The sequence below is a fragment of the Gopherus evgoodei genome, unplaced genomic scaffold (genome assembly GCF_007399415.2).
Source record: "Gopherus evgoodei ecotype Sinaloan lineage unplaced genomic scaffold, rGopEvg1_v1.p scaffold_43_arrow_ctg1, whole genome shotgun sequence".
Taxonomy (NCBI): Eukaryota; Metazoa; Chordata; order Testudines; family Testudinidae; genus Gopherus; species Gopherus evgoodei.
In genome coordinates this window covers 1,865,502-1,882,857 of record NW_022060064.1, presented here as the reverse complement: position 1 = coordinate 1,882,857, position 17,356 = coordinate 1,865,502, and the positions used below count along the sequence as shown (strand labels likewise).

At 51.7% G+C, this 17,356-nt stretch overlaps 1 protein-coding gene and 1 non-coding gene across 16 annotated transcripts in view; both read right to left on the bottom strand.

Annotated features, from left to right (window-relative positions):
• LOC115642642 (zinc finger protein 436-like) overlaps positions 1 to 17,356 on the bottom strand; it is a 936,374-nt gene that overhangs the window by 160,110 nt on the left and 758,908 nt on the right. The gene's annotated exons all lie outside the window — the stretch shown is intronic.
• Positions 15,931 to 16,012, bottom strand: TRNAS-GCU. Its single transcript has one exon. It is a non-coding gene; the product is annotated as a tRNA-Ser (tRNA).

The following is a 17,356-nucleotide window of genomic DNA, read 5'->3' as shown; positions in this document are numbered from 1 at the left end:
AAGAGGGGATGCCATTTTAGATTTGGTTTTGGTGAGCAGTGAGGACCTCATAGAAGAAATGGTTGTAGGGGACAACCTTGGTTCGAGTGATCATGAGCTAATTCAGATCAAACTAGATGGAAGGATAAACAAAAACAGATCTGGGGCTAGGGTTTTTGATTTCAAAAGGGCTAACTTTAAAGAATTAAGGAAATTAGTTAGGGAAGTGGATTGGACTGAAGAACTTGTGGATCTAAATGCTGAAGAGGCCTGGAATTACTTTAAGTCTCAGCTGTAGAAACTATCGGAAGCCTGCATCCCAAGAAAGGAGAAAAAAAACATAGGCAGGTGTTGTAGACCAAGCTGGATGAGCAAGCATCTCAGAGAGGTGATTAAGAAAAAGCAGAAAGCCTACAAGGAGTGGAAGAAGGGTGGGATTAGCAAGGAAAGCTATCTTAGTGAGGTCAAAACATGTAGGGATAAAGTGAGAAAGGCTAAAAGCCAAGTAGAGTTGAACCTTGCAAAGGGAATTAAAACCAATAGTAAAAGGTTCTATAGCCATATAAATAAGAAGAAAAGAAAGAAAGAAGAAGTGAGACCGCTACACACTGAGGATGGAAAGGAGGTTAAGGATAACCTAGGCATGGCCCAATATCTAAATAAGTACTTTGCCTCAGTCTTTAATAAGGCTAATGGGGAGCTTAGGGGTAATGGAAGGATGACAAACGGGAATGAGGATATGGAGGTGGATATTACCACATCTGAGGTAGAAGCCAAACTTGAACAGCTTAATGGGACAAAATCGGAGGGCCGAACAATCTTCATCGGAGAATATTAAAGGAACTGGCACATAAAATTGCAAGCCCGTTAGCGAGAATTTTTAATGAATCAGTAAACTCAGGGGTTGTACCATACGACAGGAGAATTGCTAACGTAGATCCTATCTTTAAGAAAAGGAGAAAGAGTGATCCGAGTAACTATAGGCCTGTTAGCTTGACATCTGTAGTATGTAATGTCTTGGAAAAAAATTTGAAGGAGAAAGTAGTTAAGGACATTGAGGTCAATGGTAATTGGGACAAAGTACAACATGGTTTTACTAAAGGTAGATCATGCCAAACCAACCTGATCTCCTTCTTTGAGAAGGTGACAGACTATGTAGACAAAGGAAATGCGGTAGACCTAATTTACCTAGATTTCAGTAAGGCATTTCACACAGTTCCACATGCGGAATTATTAGTCAAATTGGAAAAGATGGGGATGAATATGAGAATTGAAATGTGGATAAGGAACTGGTTAAAGGGGAGACTACAACGGTTCACACTGAAGGGTGAACTGTCAGGCTGGAAGGAGGTTACTAGTGGAGTTCCTCAAGGATAGGTTCTGGGACCAATCTTATTTAACCTTTTTATTACCGACCTTGGCACAAAAAGCGGGAATGTGCTAATAAAGTTCGCAGATGACACGAAGCTGGGGGGTATTGCTAACATGGAGAAGGTCCGGAATATCACACCGGAAGATCTGGACGACCTAGTAAACTGGAGTAATAGTAATAGGATGAAATTTAATAGTGAAAAGTGCAAGGTCATGCATTTAGGGATTAATAATAAGAACTTTAGATATAGAATGGGGACGCATCAGTTGGAAGCAACAGAGGAGGAGAAGGACCTTGGGGTATTGGTAGATCACAGGATGACTATGAGCCGCCAATGTGATATGGCCGTTAAAAAAGCTAATGCGGTTTTAGGATGCATTAGGCGAGGTATTTCCAGCAAAGATAAGGAGGTGTTAGTACCGTTATATAAGGCGCTGGTGAGACCCCACCTGGAATACTGTGTGCAGTTCTGGTCTCCCATGTTTAAGGATGAATTCAAACTGGAACAGGTTCAGAGACGGGCTATTAGGATGACCCGAGGAATGGAAAACCTGTCATATGAAAGGAGACTCAAAGAGCTTGGCTTGTTTAGTCTAGCCAAAAGAAGGCTGAGGGGGGATATGCCTGCTCTTTATAAATATATCAGAGGGATTAATATTAGGGAGGGAGAGGAATTATTTAACCTTCGTACCAATGCAGACACAAGAACGAATGGGTATAAACTGGACACTAGAAAGTTGAGACTTGAAATTAGACAAAGGTTTCTAACCATTAGAGGAGTGAAGTTCTGGAACAGCCTTCCAAGGGAAGTAGTGGGGGCAAAAGACATATCTGGCTTTAAGATTAAGCTTGATAAGTTTATGGAAGGATTGGTATGATGGGAGAGCCTAATTTTGGCAACTGATCTTTGATTATCGCCAGATAAGTATGCCCAGTGGTTGGTGATGGGATGTTGGATGGGATGGGATCTGAGTTACTGCAGAGAATTCTTTCCTGAGTGCTGGCTGGTGAGTCTTGCCCACATGCTCAGGGTTTAGCTGATCGCCATATTTGGGGTCGGGAAGGAATTTTCCTCCAGGGCAGATTGGCAGAGGCCCTGGAGGTTTTTCGCCTTCCCCTGCAGTGTGAGGCATGGGTCACTTGCTGGTGGATTCTCTGCAGCTTGAGGTCTTCAAACCACAATTTGAAGACTTCAATAACTCAGCCACAGGTTAGGGGTTTGTTATAGAAGTGGATGGGTAGGGTTCTGTGGCCTGCTTTGTGCAGGGGGTTGGACTAGATGATCACATTGGTCCCTTCTGACCCTAGAATCTATGAATCTATGAATTTATATATTTATCTTTCTTTACATAACAATGAGATGCAGTGCTCATCAGTGAATTTCTGTTATTTTCTGTAAAAAACCCTACAGTTTTCAGGTGCCTCAGTAGGCCCCGAGATCACAATTAAAGTTGCCCCTCTCCCCAAAGTCTGAAATGGCCCCTGGTGAGCCAGGAGCAGCCACAGAGCTGCAGGGTATCTGGGGCTCTAGCAAGATGCAGCCCCAGTGTGAGAGCACAAAGCCCGTCTTGAGCTGCAGGCAGAGCGCCGGGCACCACAAGCCACAGCAACAGTGTAGGAGTAAGGGTGGGAACAGCAGCCAGTGATTTTAGTTTACTGTTTATTTACTGTGTGGTGTTATAAATAACTAACACGTTCATAGATTCATAGATTCATAGACTCTAGGACTGGAAGGGACCTCGAGAGGTCATCGAGGCCAGTCCCCTGCCCTCATGGCAGGACCAAATATTGTCTAGACAATCCCTAATAGACATTTATCTAACCTACTCTTAAATATCTCCAGAGATGGAGATTCCACAACTTCCCTAGGCAATCTATTCCAGTGTTTAACTACCCTGACAGTTAGAAACTTTTTCCTAATGTCCAACCTAAATCTCCCTTGCTGCAGTTTAAGCCCATTGCTTCTTGTTCTATCATTGGAGGCTAAGGTGAACAAGTTTTCTCCCTCCTCCTGATGACACCCTTTTAGATACCTGAAAACTGCTAGCATGTCCCCTCTCAGTCTTCTCTTTTCCAAACTAAACAAACCCAATTCCTTCAGCCTTCCTTCATAGGTCATGTTCTCAAGACCTTTCATCATTCTTGTTGCTCTTCTCTGGACCCTCTCCAATTTCTCCACATCTTTCTTGAAATGCGGTGCCCAGAACTGGACACAATACTCCAGCTGAGGCCTGACCAGCGCAGAGTAAAGCGGAAGAATGACTTCTCGTGTCTTGTTTACAACACACCTGTTAATGTATCCCAGAATCACGTTTGCTTTTTTTGCAACAGTATCACACTGTTGACTCATATTAAGCTTGTGGTCTACTATGACCCCTAGATCTCTTTCTGCCATACTCCTTCCTAGACAGTCTCCTCCCATTCTGTATGTGTGAAACTGATTGTTCCTTCCTAAGTGGAGCACTTTGCATTTATCTTTATTGAACTTCATCCTGTTTACCTCAGACCATTTCTCGAATTTGTCCAGATCATTTTGAATTCTGACCCTGTCCTCCAAAGCAGTTGCAATCCCTCCCAGTTTGGTATCGTCCGCAAACTTAATAAGCGTACTTTCTATGCCAACATCTAAATTGTTGATGAAGATATTGAACAGAACCGGTCCCAAAACAGACCCCTGCGGAACCCCACTTGTTATACCTTTCCAGCAGGATTGGGAGCCATTAACAACTACTCTCTGAGTACGGTTATCCAGCCAGTTATGCACCCACCTTATAGTAGCCCCATCTAAATTGTACTTTCCTAGTTTATCTATAAGAATATCATGCGAGACCGTATCAAATGCCTTACTAAAGTCTAGGTATATCACATCCATTGCTTCTCCCTTATCCACAAGGCTCGTTATCCTATCAAAGAACGCTATCAGATTAGTTTGACACGATTTGTTCTTTACAAATCCATGCTGGCTATACCCTATCACCTTACCACCTTCCAAGTGTTTGCAGATGATTTTTTTAATTACCTGCTCCATTATCTTCCCTGGCACAGAAGTTAAACTAACTGGTCTGTAGTTTCCTGGGTTGTTTTTATTTCCCTTTTTATAGATGGGCACTATATTTGCCCCCTTCCAGTCTTCTGGAATCTCCCCCGTCTCCCATGATTTCCCAAAGATAATAGCTAGAGGCTCAGATACCTCTTCTATTAACTCCTTGAGTATTCTAGGATGCATTTCATCAGGCCCTGGTGACTTGCAGGCATCTAACTTTTCTAAGTGATTTTTTATTTGCTCTTTTTTTATTTTATCTTCTAAACCTACCCTCTTCCCGTAAGCATTCACTATATTAGACATTCCTTCAGACTTCTCAGTGAAGACTGAAACAAAGAAGTCATTAAGCATCTCTGCCATTTCCAAGTCTCCCGTTACTGTTTCCCCCTCCTCACTGAGCAGTGGGCCTACCCTGTCCTTGGTCTTCCTCTTGAATCACTGTATGCTAAATAGGGAATCGAACGATCGGTAGGTAGCATGAATAATCATGTACTCGGTATCTAAGTAAATAGGGTTGAAACACAAGGCCTGTAGGCTGAGACCTGAAAGATTTTAGCTTCGCTATTTTAGGCCTTGGAGCTAAGAAACGTTGACAGAAGTAAATGGCCAAGGAATAACCTGATGCCCTAAGATGATGGGAGAAGAGCTACCAAGTGGTAACAGGGTGAACAATTAGCCAGAAGATTAATTTTAAATAAAAGAAGTTCTGTAAGGCACATCTGGAAACAGAGGTGCCTTTAACCACAGGATACAGGTGGTGCGTCAATGCTAATGAGGTATAATCAGAATCACATTATAAAAAGGGGGTGCCCAGAGCAGGAAAATTGAGCTCCCTACGGAACCATCCCTCCACTGATGATCATTCCAGGAGAGACACATCAGCCCCTAATACTATTGTTCAGGATGTGAGTAGAAGTAGAGTTGTAACTTTTGCACAGGTCTTTATAGAATGTCTATATCAGGGGTCGGCAACCTATGGCACGCGTGCCAAAGGCAGCATGTGAGCCAATTTTTAATGGCACGCTGGAGCCTGCCAGGACTCCAGCATGCCACTAAAAATCCTGCCCAGCCCGGCGCGCTCTCCTCTGCCTCCACTTCCCCCGCAGAGGCAGGGAGCAGAAGCATAGCCGTGCGCACGGGGTGGGCAAATGCCCCACTCTCCCAGCACAGCAAGCCACGGGGTCCGCGCTCTGGGGCCGAGCGCAGCAAGCTGCCTGCCCCTCCCCTGCTTTCTCCCTTCCCCTGGAGCCCTGCCGCCGCGTGCAGCACTCTGGGGGTTGGGGCTGCGCGCTCCCGAGGGCAGCGTTTGGCTCCGCAGGGGGGCAGACGTGCTCCCCGCTCAACCGGAGGGGCGGGGCTGTGTGCTCCCGCGGAGCAGCATATCTAGCTCTGTGTGGAGCCTCATGGTAAGGGGCCTGGAGCTGGGGGGGTTGGATAAGGAGTGGGGGCAGTTAGGGGACAGGGAGCAGGGTGGGTTGTATGGGGGGGTTAGAGGTGGGGGGGTTGGATGGGGCATGGGAGTCCCGGGGTTTGTGAGGGGGTAGGGGGTGGATAGGGGTCCGGGCAGTCAGGGGACAGGAAACAAGGAGGGTCCTGGGGGTGGGGGGATCTCTGTAGGGGGTGGTCAGGGGACAAGGAGTGGGGGAGGTGTATGAGTTGGGAGTTCTGGGGGTCCTGTCAGGAGGCAGGGGTGTGGAAAGGGGTTGGAGCAGGCAGGGAGTTGGGGGGGCTGGATGGATTGGGAGTTCTGGGGGTCCTGTCAGGGGGCAGGGGTGTGGAAAGGGGTTGGGGCAGGCAGGGAGTTGGGGGGGCTGGATGGATTGGGAGTTCTGGGGGTCCTGTCAGGGGGCAGGGAGTGGTTGGATAGGCATGGGAGTCCCGGGGGTCTGGCTGGGGACAGGGCTGTGGATAAGAGTTGGGGCAGTCGGGGACAGGTAGGAGGTAGAGTCCAGTCTGGGGACAAGGAACAGGGAGGCTTAGATAGGGGGTGGGGTCCCAGGAGGGGGTACTCAGGGGACAAGGAGCAGCGGGGTTCAGAGTTGTTAGGGGGGCAGTCACCCAGCACTCGCCCCTGAGCCCTGACCCCCCCCCAACATCATGCCCTCTGCCTTGAGCCGCGCACCGCCCCCAGGCCCCTGCCGAGCCCTGTACTTTCCTCATACATACCCAGCCCTCTGCTTGACTCCTTCATCCCCTCACCCCCTCAACCCGCAACCCTAGCCCTGACTCTGGCACCCACACCCATACCCAGCGCCCCCTCTGTCCTGACAACTATGCCCCCTCACATACCCAACTCCCAGCCCTGACTCCAGCCCTCTGCCCCCAACCCTCTGGGTCCTGGCCACCAGCCCCGTACAGCCCACTGCCGGTCTGGGGTTCTGGCTGACGGACCCTTGCCAACCGGGGTCCCGGCCGCAGGCCCCGCTCAGCCCTCTGCCGGCCAAGATGAACAGAATCTCAGACCAGCAGCAGGCTGAGCGGGCCGGCAGCGTAAGATCAACATTTTAATTTCATTTTAAATGAAGCTTCTTAAATATTTTGAAAACCCTGTTTATTTTACAATACAACACCAGTTTAGTTATATAATATATAGACTTATAGAGAGAAACCTTCTAAAAAGCATTAAAATGTATGACCGGCAGGCGAAACCTTAAATGAGAGTGAATAAATGAAGACTTGGCACACTGCTTCTGAAAGGTTGCCGACCCCTGGACTATATGCTTGGGTATTCCTAGCCTTAACTAGTAGCAAAGAATCCTGTGGCACCTTATAGACTAACAGACGTTTTGGAGCATGAGCTTTCGTGGGTGAATGCCCACTTCTTCAGATGCATGATGCATCTGAAGAAGTGGGTATTCACCCACGAAAGCTCATGCTCCAAAACGTCTGTTAGTCTATAAGGTGCCACAGGATTCTTTGCTGCTTTTACAGATCCAGACTAACACGGCTACCCCTCTGATACTAGCCTTAACTGTAACTTTAATAAAACTTGTAACACCGACTAGACCTTGTGCTTGTGAATGTCTGTGTGGTCACTACCTTTGGTCTTTGTGTGCTCCTAGAGACTGTACAATTGAAGCAAGTAGCAGAGGCGACTTTCACTCTGTTAAGCTTGACACTGTCGCCACCAGAGCCGACCCCGCGGCGGTGCAATGCCGCATTACAAACTGCACTTTACATAAAATAAAAGGCTGCACAATACACCACACACCAGGCACCCTCACTTCTGCGCTGCTGCTGCTGGCGGTGGCATTGCCTTCAGAGCTGGGCGCTCGGCCAGCAGCCGCCGCTGGAAGGCCGCCCTACCGGTGCTGAATTTGTGCCAGGGCTGAACTCTGGGGCCTCTTTCAATACAGATTAAGCACTAGAGGGAGGCATCGGGGTCTGGACGTGATGGTGGGGAGCCTGTGAGGGCCAGGGGGGATGGGGGCACCAAAATACAAGTTCACCCAGGGCGCCATTTTTTCTAAGGCCAGTCCTGGAGCTGGGTATGGGGCAGGGGCACATCCCCTAAGGCCGTGGTTCTCAACTAGGGGTCCCTGGACCACTGCAGGGCGGCGAGCAGGTTTCAGGGGGTCCTCCAAGCAGGGCCCGTGTTAGACTCGCTTGGGCCCAGGGCAGAAAGCCCAAACCTCACTGCCTGGGGCCGAAGCCTGGGGCCATCAGCCCTGCCACCAAGGGCTGAAGCCAAAGCTTGAACAATTAGCTTTGCGGGGGGCCTGTCACATGGGGCCCCAGGCAATTGCCCTGGTTGCCACCCCCTAACGCCAGCCCTGGCTTTTATATGCAGAGAACCAAGCAGATGCAGGGCCGTGGAGTTTTTATAGCACGTTGGGGGCCTTAGAAAGAAAAAGCTTAAGAACCCCCCTCCACCAAGCCTCACTGGTGGGTGCCCCCTCACATCTCACAGCAGCCGCTGGTTAATCAGGTCGGGCTCCAGCCCTGGGTGTCTGGTCCGTTTTCCTAGCCCCACCTAGGGGGTTGTTTCCTGTCCCACAAATTAGAGCATTTCCACCCTCTAACCTCATGGGTCTGTTCCTAGAATGGAGGCCGCATATTAAACCAGTCTCAACGGGTTTACTACACCCTGGCCTCCTCCCATTCTCCACCCTGGGAATTTTTTGGCTTATTCCAACCACCAATCCAGACTGCCCAAACCTCCCACCTCTGGTGTATTTGGATTCCAACTCCCTCCAGCAGGAAGCCACCAGAACCCTCCCACTCCTCTCAATAATCCCTACCTGAACTGGCTCCTCGGAAACCATTTCCCTTCCCTGTCCCATGGGAGGATGGGATGAGCTGGAGCGAAACATGGACGACATCCTGCAGCCTGGCAGGGCCAGAAGGGCAACTGTGGAGGTTTCAGAACAGGCTTTAGTTCGTGTTACATCACGATTCCCCCAGGATCTTTCCCTGCACAGACAGCCTAGATTCTGCCATGCTGGGAACATGCTCCATCTCTATATTACAGGGGAGACCTGCCCCTCCTGCCAGGCTAAGCCCACAGGGAGATTTTTCAGCCTCCCCAGTAATAAAGTCTCTGAACAAAATGCTAGAAAGGAGCAGAACCAAAGGGGCTGGGCAGGCTCCATAGGGACACTGGCTCCTCCCTTTCTCTCTGTTCAGCCATGTCTGGTTTCTGGCAGAGATCGGCCACCCCATCTCCCCCCCAGAGGCAGCCATGTCTGTGGGCTCCCTCAGCCAGCACCTACTAACCACCACCCACATTGGGGGACTGACACAGGACAGCAAATTCCCACCTAACCAAGGACAAATTGCTGCAGAAAAAACGGGCTGGGTTCACATCCCAAAGCTGAGCATACCTGAAATGGCAATTGGACAATTACAGAGAAAATAGGGCAAAATAAGAGACTAGAGAGTCAATAATTGTAGGGAAAACGAGGGAATCTCCTTGGATTTTCTAGCCACATGTGGGCAGGGGAGAAGGGGAAGAACTAGAGAGAATTGTTATCAGGTTTTGAGACGGAAAGAAATGGCACAAACAGGAAAAGGATGCAAGTAGCTCACCCCTGTGACCATAGGCATGCGCAGCACATTTCATTAGCATGTGCACCCAGGGAGCTCCATCCCATCCACTGCCTCCTACTTTCTGCCCCCTGGCTGCCCCCCTCGGAACTGCCCCTGCTCCTTGTCCCCTGACTGCCCCATCTTGGGACTCTGCCCTTAACTGCCCTCCAGGACCCATCCCCCTATCTAAGCCTCCGGGCTCCTTGTCCCCTGACTTCCCCTTCCTGGGAGCCCCCCCACTGTAACTGCCTCCCTAGGACCCTACCCCCTACCTGTCCCCCTGACCCTTATCTCCACCCCCATCCCCAGACAGAGCACCGGGACTCCCACTCGTATCCAACCGCTCCCTGCCCCCTGACAGGACCCCCAGAACTCCCAACCCATCCAACTCCCTCTGGTCCCTGCCTGCCCCAACCCCACTCCACTCCCCCAACAGGTACCCCCCGAGCCCTCAACCCATCCAACCCCCCTACTCCTTGTCCCATGACCACCCCCTCCAGAGACCCCCTCTACCCACTTATCCCCCTCCCCACCTCCTGGCAGCTCTGTCCAGTGGCTGCTCCCACCCACCCACTCAAAGTGGCAGAGGAGGTTCCCTCTCCTTCGGTGGGAAGGTTGCCTTGTGGTTAAGGCACAGGACGCAGGCTCAGGTGTTCTGGGTTTGAGTCTCTGCTCTGCCACAGACTCCCTGCTTAGCCCTGGGAAAGTCACTGCACCTCTTTGTGCCCTAGAGCCCACCTGCCAAATGGGGCCAATGCTGATCCTGCCTCCTGGGCTAAATCCATTCATGGTGGGGTGATGGTGGGGGAAATGGAGATCCCAACATGGGGAGATTGGGGCTGAATTTCTCCACAGCTGGAGAGTGACAGCCAGCTCCACGGGGGGGATGGGAGCGAGAGGGGCTCAGGGCAGCTGCACACAGCGTGGGGTCAGGGATTCAGCCTTGCAACTTCTGCCACTAAGGTGGCTGGGGCTCCCGGGCTGGGGACTTCAGCCCCACATCTTCTGCCAGGGTCCAGGGCTTCTCCTCCCTGCCCCAGGGTGGCTCCTCTCCCCTTCCATCCCCCCCAGGGCAGCTCCTGCTGGAGTCTGGGCTTCTGCCCCCCACCTCCCAACCCTGCGTGGCTTCTCCTCCACTGTCCCAGCTTGGTGCTTCTCCCCCTCCCCATTGCAGCTCCTGCTGGGGTCTGGGCTTCTCCCCTCACCTCCCAACCCAGCGTGGCTTCTCCTCCCCTGCCCCAGCTTGGCGCTTCTCCCCCTCCCTCACTCCCATTGCAGCTCCTGCAGGGGCTCAGGGCTTCTCTTCCCCCGCCCCCCATCGCGGTTCCAGCCCAGTCCAGGGCTTCTCCTCCCCTACTTCAGCTCGGCTTCTCTCCCCTCCCCCCCACTGGTATCTGGAGCTTCTCCTCCCCCCAACCTCCCACTGCCCCCAGCCCCAGCCTAGCTGGACTCCCTGGGGCACTCGATGCTGCTGTGGCCGGAGCCGAGCCTGGTGGGCAGGGAGCAGCGATTCACGCGGAGACCATGGCAGAGCCATCAGCCCGAGAGATGCGAGGCAGCCAGGGAAGCGGGGCGGGCTGTGCTACTGCTGGCCCCACACCCCCGCCCACGCCGACCCCTGAGGCTGTTCGGGGGGGACTCACTCAGTCCTCGCAGGAACAGGGAGGAGGGAGCAGCTGAGCGGAGCCTGCCCAGCAAACAGCTGATCACAGCTGCACGCAGGTTGCCCCCAGGGAAAAGCTCAGCGGAGGAAGCACCACAAGCTGCCGACAGCGGATCATTCCCGGGGGGGGGGACTGAGCACCCACCTGCAGCCACCGCAGCCTCCTCCCCTTCCCCCGGAGCCTCCACGGGAGGGGGAGGAGCAGCCCCCCCAGCCGGAGCTCAGGGCATTGTGGTGCCGGGGCTCATCCCTTGCGCACACCTGTGCCCGGGACACTCACATACACACTCTCCCCCTGGACTTTCCTGGCTGCACAGAGACCATCCAACCCACCGCCTGGCCCATCGCCCTTCCCCCACCTGCAGCTCCAGCTTCTCCCCTCCCCTCTCGCCCCTGCCAACCACACCAAGGGGAACCCCCGGGCCTTAGTCTCTGTCCCCACCTGGATCCCAGCGGGGCCGAGGGCAGATCCTGGCTGCCACTGAGAACAGCGGCTCCGCTCCGGCTCGGGCAGCTCCAGCGCTGCCGCCAGCACGTGGAGAACCAGGGAGCAGCTGCTGAGCCCGGGCTCTGCGTCACAATGTGCCAGAGCCCCGCCCCCAGGAGCTGCCCCGCCCCTGGGCTGTGCCAGAGCCCCGGCCCTAGGAGCTGCCCCGCCCCCAGGAGCTGCTCCGCTCCTGAGCTGAGCCAGAGCCCCGCCCCCAGGAGCTGTCCCACCCCCAGGCTGTGCCAGAGCTCTGCCCCCAGGAGCTGCCCCGCACCCGGGCTGTGGGCTTTGTTGTCCTGCCTCCTTCTTCCCAGCACCCCCTACTCCCAGCTGGTCCCTTCCTGTGTTTGCACACACCCCCCGGGGTGGGCTGCCACGCTTACTGGGGTTGTCTCCAGTGGCTGAAGTTGCCTCCATCTCTGCTCACCTCAGGGGGAGGGGAGGGAGGAAGAGAGGAGATGGTCCCAGGGTGTGCAAGCAAAATTATGGGGAAGGGAAAGGAGGACTGTTTGGAAAGGTGGGTTTTTTGCAGGGGGGGTGATCCAGAGGGAGTCAGAAGAAGTTGGGCAGCAGAGGCTCATGGAAATTGAGGGGAACCCCCTGGGTGTCCCAGTGTTGGCCAGGGATTGTACAGCACCTAGCGCAATATGGGGTCTGATCTCAGTCATGGTCTGTGCAGCACCTGGGAGTCCTGATGTCTCTTTCCTGATCACAGGCGCTGGGAAAAGACACAGGGAAAACCTCGGCACCTGAAGGGTTAATGCAGCCCTGTGTGCAATCCCTGCTGGGTGGTGCTGCTGCTCTCATGAGGGGTTGGCTTAGTAGACCAACAGCACAATCCCAGTCCCATGTGGTCTAGTGATCTGGATTCCTGGTTTTCACCCAGGTGGCCTGGGGTTCAATTCCCAGTGTGGGAATAGTGCAGAGCTTTTGCTCAGAAGGGGGAAAGGATCCTAGAAGCAGGGCATTTGGACAGTATGGAGAGGGGATCCCAGAAGTGGGGGTGGGGGGCAGAGGTCTGAGGGGAGATCAGGGATGGGTCCCAACATTGTGGGAAGTGGGCAGCATGGAGAGCCCAGGCCTGGTATGGGGATGGGGAAGAGTGACTCTGTCCTTCTGAACTCCCCACCAGCAGACTAGGAAGAATTACGTATTTGTTGGCAAATGTCAATTTCTGTGTAAACGCACAACCCAATGGCAAAATATTTCCATTGATAATAATCAAAATTGACAGAGGGGCAAAGTAAGAAACATGCTGCTTGAGAATTTATCCTATTCTAATCCTATAAGGTTCCCTTCTGGCTTAGGTGCCACCATGTGGGTGTTTCATTTCCCTTCCCATTTTCACACAGAGACACAATTTCCTTTGCACGGATCCATGAACAGCAAAATCTTCCTGGGTCACTTGTCTGAGCCAGGGCATTCAATTCCATTGAAACCTTCTCTCCTGCAATGGCAATGGTCAAACGGAGGGGACGTGGCCACCTTCACCCCTGGCAGTGAGATATTGGCTCTCCTCTTTCTTCAGGCTGCTGCTGTTATTCCATGAATCATCAAGGATGGAATAAAAACCTGAGTTTACTCCAGGGTGAGGAAAGAAAAGAGCCACCAACCCCTTGGAAAATCTCAGTGCCCAGAGAAAACCTGCCCCTGTTATTGGAATCCCTGATGTGTTGGTAGCTTGTTTATTTACACTGAGGATTGAGTCCTACTTTGTGCACCGCGTTTGAGAATGAAAATCCTAACCCCCCCTTTGAAATAACGAATGCAGCAGGACGTGTTTTTGTCCCTGCGCCAAAGCAGACAGACCGATGGAGAATACCATGAGTTCAGGGTAATACTTCACTGCGGTTTTACCATTTCCACTAGCTAAATTCCCTCCCAACCTTCTGGGCTCCTAGAGCAGGGGACTGAGCCTGAGCCAAGACACAGACACTGCAACTTTACAGCCCAAGCCACTATCCTGGATTAATCCGACATGGGCCAGTCGTGGTGTTTCATTGCACTAGAGATATATCCTAATGTTATGTCTACACTGTGATTAAAATACACAGGGTACCTGTCTCAAAGACCGGGTCAGGTGACACCGTCATGGGGCTTGAGCTGCAAGACTATAAAATTACAGTGCAGACAGATGGGCTTGAGCCCAACCTCTGAAACCCCAGGAGGGGTGAGGGTTTCTGAACCCAGGGTTCAGTGTGAATACAAATATCTGCACCACAGTTTTTAGCCCCTCAGCTTTAGCTCCATAGGCCCAAGTCAGATGACCCAGGCCAGCCATGCTGCCATCTTTATCCCAGGAGACATGGACTCTAAGGGTACGTCTCCATTGCAATGTCAGCTCGGGTGTGCCACATTGTGCTCAAAGCAGCACCCTGCAAGCCCCATATTCACCACTCTCGTATAATGATGATACGGTTTGTACAAAGTCTGCCTGGTGAGGTATCATTTCAAAAGTCTTGGTCTGTTGAACATTAATATTGTGTAGGACTGTGTGTGTAGCATTGGTTGGAAGTTATGAAGTTTGTTCTATGTGTGTTACTGAGATATGTTATGAGGTTGGGAAATGCCCACCACCAGCCTTTCAGGTGTGACAATGGAGGAGCCAGACTCGCTGCTGGCCCATTAAAGGGATCCACACTCCCAAGGACTATGCCAGGAACCGTGTACAATGCAGACTTCTCCACAATAACACAGCAACACTGGGCACTGTTTGACTCACATCCTAGCAAAGGAGTGTCATAAACAGATAAGAAAAGTTAATAGCACAGAAGTACTTTATATGTCTTTGACTATAAAGGGTTAACAAGAACAGTGACCCTGGCTGTCACCTGACCAATCAGAGGACAGGATACTTTCAAATCTTGAGGGAAGGAAGCTTTGGTGTGTGCTGTTAGTTTTGGTTATTGTTCCCTCTGGGGGCTCAGAGGGAGCAGATGTGCAACCAGGTTTCTCTCCAATCCAGGCTCTTATAAGTTTAGACTAGTGAGTACTAGATAGATAAAGCAGAGTTAGGCTTATGGTTGTTTTCTTTATTTGCAAATGTGTATTTGGTTGGAAGAAGTTCAAACGTGTATTTGGTTGAAAGGAGTTCAAATTGGTATTTTGCTGAAAAGATTTTAATTTGTACTTGTATACTTAGGCTGGGAGAGTATTCCCAGTGTCTATTGCTGAAAGACCCTGTACCTATTCCATTTTAAATTTACAAAGATCATTTTTACTGTTTTTTCTTTCTTTAATTAAAAGTTTTTCTTGTTTAAGAACCTGATTGTTTTTTTATTCTGGTGAGACCCCAGGGGACGGGGTCTGGATTCACCAGGGAATTGGTGGGGAGAAAGGAGGGAAGGGGGGGAGAGAGAGTCTAAATTCTCTCTGTGCCAGGATTACTTTCTCTCAGGAAGAGTCTGGGAGGAGGAAAGAAAAGGACGGAGGAAGATGAATTGTCCTCTCTGTTTTGTGATTCAAGGAGTCTGAATCACCCAGTGATCTTCCAGGGTAACCCAGGGAGGGGAAGCCTGGGAGAGGCAACGGTGGGGGAAAAGGTTTACTTTCCTTGTGTTAAGATCCAGAGGGTCTGGGTCTTGGGGATCCCCGGGCCAGGTTTTGGGGGGGACCAGAGTGTACCAGGCACTAGAATTCCTGGTTGGTGGCAGCGCTACAGGTTCTAAGCTGGTAATTGAGCTTAGAGGAATTCATTCTGGTACTCCATCTTTTGGACGCTAAGGTTCAGAGTGGGGAATTGTACTATGACAAGGAGCTTTCTAGAAAGTTGGAAGAAACTATGAAAGAAGGGTAGAGACATCATGACTTGGCCTCTCTCCCCCACAACTCAACAGCTGGAAACAAATCTGGAGGACAAACACTGAACTGAAATAATTCAGAAATCAGAAGAGAAGAATACTAATACATTCAAATCAAAGTCCCCAAACAGACTAGTATCGGTTTTTCAGCAGAAAATTTTCAGTTTGGGGATTTTCTTTTCCCAGTCAGACTTTGCCAAGGGAAGCAGAGAGAAAATGTTTGAGTTGCCTCCTTCAGAACAGCTTGGCGTAGACACTAGCTCTGGTTCACTGTTGTGGCCTTGCTCAGGCTGGGGGTATTTTAATTATTTGGGCAGGTCCCATGGTGTTTGGGGGAGATTATGAGGATGTTACCTTTTGAGAGAAAAGCTAAGAAATACAGGACTAGAGAAAAACATTTTAGAAATGTGGGATTTAGACATTTTATTTAAAGCAATGGGTGGAGGGGTCTGAGTTTCTCAGAAGGTTTTTGTTTGCAGGAAGCAACATTGCTAGAGCTGTTATTGTACCAAAAGGGGAGATGGTTGTCTATAAAAGAGGGCGAAGACTAAAGGCCTCTGATGAGGATGGGATTCAAACCCGTGCATACAGAGCACAATGGATTAGCAATCCATCACCTTAACCACTCGGTCACCTCATCGGAGCTGTCAGGAAAGGGACAGGAAGAGAAATCTAAGGCCACCAGAGATAGGGACACTAAGGAGTTTTTAAATACTAAGCGGAAGAAGGGTCTGAATGAGCTCCCCCCTCACATTTAGTGAGGAGCTGGGGGAAAGACTTCAGGAACAGACCGTGTTTGCATAGCCACACCTACTCTGCCTAGCTATGCAGCATGATGGGGCAGCTTCCCCAAAATGACCAGTTTGGGATGGTGGTGGGTTACAAATCACTTTAGGATTGAGTGGAATAAAATGTTATTCTCCTTCCTGTATGAGTGAAGGGCAGCAGAACATACATAGTCCGTCCTGATGGAGGGGTCGGTGGGTGAGGAATAGCTTTTATTGGACAGCAGAGAAGTGATTGAGGATGTCACCCTAAAACAGTGGTCCCCAAACATTTCACATTGTGCCCTCTTAGCCATGGCTGTGCCCCTCGGAAGCCACGGTCAAGAACCGGGGCTGGAAGGAGTGGGGCTGTTGCTTGCTGGGGAGATGGGTGCGGACAGAGGTAAAGGGGTCGACGCTGGGCTGGGAGCCAGGGTCTCAGGCTGAGAATGGGGTTGGGGACGAGCTGGGACAGAGGGGGGCTGCGTGGTGCTTCCTCCCTGCCCTCCATGGCGGCTGGCTCAGGCCCTGAGATGCCCCCATGAATCTTCCTCTGTGTCCCCCTAGGAGTCACACCCCACATTATGGGGACCAATGAACCCTACTCGCTAAGCAAGGGCTAGTGATGCCAAAGCCCAGGGAAAGGGAGAATAAGTGCGGGGGCCCCAGCACCAGAACCATGGCCCCCCCCGTTCTGTCTGTGGCTCTGCCCCCTTCCACACCTTCCACCCATGGCCCCATCCACTGTCACCTCTATTCCACCCCTTCCCCCACTGGCCCCCCATCACTCCTTTACCCCTGCCCCACTGCGGCCCTGAGACCAGAGAAGCTCTGTGCCCCTGCTGCAGCCCCTGGGCCATAGCAAGGAGTGGTAGCTCCTCCAGCCCTGGGTCCACCGTGGGGAAGACTTTTCCAGGGGGACCCAATTAGGCCAGGGCCTCTAGTCATGGGCCCCACTGCCCCTGGGCAACGCAAGTTTGGGGAGGTTGAGCCTCCCGAGCCTCCATTATGAGCCACCCAGGCTACCACTGCTCAGTGGGTGACCCGTCTCTCTGTGTTTTCTGCTGCTTGTGCTGGGGAGCCTGGCTGGCACTAGGGGTGGGGCCCCCCGGTAGTCACCCAGGGCTCCGGGGGGGGTGTCAAAGGCCACCGTGTAGCAGTGCAAAGGTGCTCACTGCTCTCCCCTGCCCCAGAGCTCCTCCATGGGCCTACAGAGGGTT